The following is a 3,848-nucleotide window of genomic DNA, read 5'->3' on the forward strand; positions in this document are numbered from 1 at the left end:
ACCCAGATTACAAGGAGGAACGTCATAAATGTTGTGATTTACCTTTGATAAATTCAAAAGTTCATTAAAGAACAAGACGAAAGAAATTCAACTCACAATGAATAAATTCATCAAATTTCATAAACTTATTAAAATGTGGCTATAAAGAGTATTTAAACCAAAATCTAATTAAAACCCTAACCAAAATAAAGCACTTTCTTCCAAAAAACTCATTTGGATAAATAGTGCAGCAGCAACAGTATAGCGACTACAATACTTCTCAACTGCAGTACTTCTTTAAACTCTAGTTGCTAAAAAGTAACTTTCCAAATAAGCCCTTGGACAAAATACAAGGCCTTCCCAGAAACTCTAGTTGATAAGAAATAAGATATATGTGGGCCAAGCATCCTCAAGTCCAATTATTCTAGACTAATTCCTATAACTAATAAAATAAACTCATTTAATGAAATAAATAAGTTCAAGGCCTTCAATCACATAATCATCATAACATGCCACTAATTTATATTGCACTCTTCTATAGCTTGTGTCACGTGGATGATCATTAGATTTCCTTCTCTCAAGCTCATCTTGAATATTCGGCTCATGCAAGACTCGTCCCAAGTAGATTGCATCAATCATTGCATTACTTCATTGATATTCTTAGCTCTTGATCTTGTAATTGGTCTATCTGGAACTTGCAATAGATCTTTACGACTGAGCTCACCTTGGTTCCCATCATTCCCCCTCTCCTAAAAAGGATTCGACCTCGAATCTCTACATGCATCAAAGGAAAAAAATATTAGTAATATTGAAAATAGCATAAACATGATAGTTACCTGAAAGATCCACTTTATATGCATTTAATTTAATTTTTTCAAGAATTTGAAAAGGTCCATCCAAGCTACTTTTGTCATCAACAAACAAAAACATCAAAGCTAAAGGAGTAAGTAGATTAAAACCATAAACAATTTCAAATGGAGAATAAGAAATAATAGTATGTAAGGTTTTATTATATGAACTATCTAATAAGGGCAAATGATACTCCTGCAAACATCCATGTAACAATTCAATGAATGGCAAATGATACTCCCACAAACGTTCATGAAACACACCTAAAGTTTTCCTCGCACCAAAATGACCACTCCAATTATATGCAAACTCAATGAATGGCAAGCAATACTCCTACAAATATTCATGCAACACGTTAACGAATGACAAATGATATTTTTACAAACGTTCATGCAACACATCAATAAATAGCAAATGATATTGCCACAAACGTTCATGTAACACATCAAAAGTCTTCATTACACCAAAATTACCCAACAAACCAACATGTCTATCACACACAAGCAATTTATGCATAAAATTATTAGGCACACAAAATCTATTCTCTTTAAACAAGCATCGATCTAGTTTATAGAATTTACCAAACGAGACTTTCTGACATACTCCATACACACTAACCAAGCCATCATCATTAACATATAATTTCTTTTCATATTCAAGTTTCAATAACTTTGCATCTAAAATTATGACAATGACATACCTTCTTACTAAAGCATCAACCACAAAATTTTTCTTAGCTTATGTGTATTTGATTACATGAGGAAATGTCTCAACGAATTGCACCCACTTGGCATGCATTCTATTCAACTTACCTTATCCCATCAAGTGCGTTAAAGACTCATATTCTTCAAAGAGAGCTTGGGTAGGGATTGTCGCACCTGGCACAAAATCAATGTAATGTTCTATATCTCTAATAAGTGGCAATCCATTAAACACACTGCTAGAAATCATGACCTCATATCCTTGCCACAAATAAACAACAACACTAGGCAAAGAGTCGTTAAGTTCGTTAGTATAAAAGCTTGCCTTAACATAAAAACTCACTTTTGTTTTTTGTTTCTCTCTGCAATCTCTCATTCATTTTCATCTCGTGGCTCTACTATTTTTTCTTGACTCTCTGTCACCTCTCTATTTTCGGCCTCATTCTATTTTTTCCACTCACTCTCTTTTTCTTTTTCATTCTCTTTTTGTCTTTCACTCTCCTATTTTTTTGAACTTTTAGCCTCCCAATTGTTTTTCAACATGTTCTCTCTTTTTCTTGAGGTTTCAGTCTCACTCTCATCTTTTTTCTCTTTCATTTTTTTGCTCTCTCTCCTTTCCGGTCTTGGTATTTCTGTTTCATCTCAATCTTTCTTTTTTTTTTTTTTTTTTTTTTTATCAATCTCACTTTTCAACTCTAGTTGGTCCTCATGGATCTGTGTTTGAGTTAAATGAGCAAGTTTGATTATTTTTCTATCATTTTCAAAACATTACATGTTCCTTAACCCATCATAAATCATTTTCCTATCACACTGTCACAGCTTCCCCAACAAATTATGGCCAGCATGCATATGCACTACATCACAAAGTACCACATCTTGATATTTTTCAATTGAAAAAGAAATTAGCACTTGCTTATTTACTCTAACCTCCCCATAATCACTCAATCACTGCAATTTGTATGGTCTATGGTGTTTAAAGATAGGTAAATTCAATTTCTCAACTAAAGTAGTGCTAGTCAAATTAAGACAATTCCTCCCATCAATGATCATACTATATACCTTGTTGTTGATGTGACATCTAGTATGAAAAATGTTCTTGCTCAGCTGCTCTGTATCATCTATCTTAATTTGTGCATTGAGTGCGCACCTGACAATAAGAGAATCATCATACTTGTCATTCTCATACTCATTTTCAACACTAGACTCATGTCACCTCCTATCTCTCATGCCCTATAGATTTCTAATTACTGTTTCTTAATGATCCATCATATCCATCACTTCACCCAACATCAAATTCAACTGCTCAAACTGTTATTACATGGTTTTCAACACAAAGCCATCCCATTTGGTGATGTGTAACTCTTATGAGATATCATAATGTGTTGTACAAAAAGAATGTTAGTGAAAAACCTCACACACTCAATTACATGTTTACATTTGAATAATGACACTCCACTTGTGTTTCACTCTTAATTGATTTTTTCCTGATAATAATTTAACACTCTCTTACTTTTTACCTTAATAGTTTTACCGTTCAAGTTCTTTAAGAACTAGTTAAACCAAATCAAGACAATACAACCTTATTTTATTCCAACCAGTAATATAAATCCAAGAAACAAGAAATGAATAAAATGACACTAGACTCAAGGAATTTATACGAGAGAAAAAATAATTATAAAACAAGATACCAACTTGAAAGATGTATTCAGTTCCTGTGATGATGAAGCTCAATAAACAAATGTATTTATTTCTCTTTTTTATAACTATGTAGCAACCTTCGATTATGATACCTTTTCTTTTTTTCTTCTTTTTTTTTAAATTTTCTTTTCTTTTCTTTTCCTTTATTTTCTTTTATTTTATTTTTCTTTCTTTTCTTTTCTCATATTTTCTTTCTCATTCAATCACAAACAACAATATTCAATTGTGAAGATCAAGCAATTGAATTCAAATACACAAGAATTGATAAGGAAGTAGAAGAGAATCAATGAAACGGCACTCCAAGTAATTGACAAACTTAGAGATATAAGAAACTCTAGAATTTTGAAAGCCTAGATGATGCAAATTTCAGCCAAACCAGAAGCCCCAAGAATTTTGGCACCCTACTTTTTGTTTTTTGTTCTTTTGTTTTTTGTTTTTATTTTTTGTTTTTGTTTTTGTTTTTTTTGTTTTTTGCAACCCTAGAACAATGATGCTCTAGAATTAAATTTATAGATGCAAAAATTAAAAGATAGAATCAGATCTGATTGGAAATCTTGTTCTGAATACCAAATGATATGAACATGTGAGAATGAAATCCCTTGAACCGACAATCAATTTGAA

Source organism: Juglans regia, chromosome 14, assembly GCF_001411555.2.
Source record: "Juglans regia cultivar Chandler chromosome 14, Walnut 2.0, whole genome shotgun sequence".
NCBI classification, from domain to species: domain Eukaryota; kingdom Viridiplantae; phylum Streptophyta; class Magnoliopsida; order Fagales; family Juglandaceae; genus Juglans; species Juglans regia.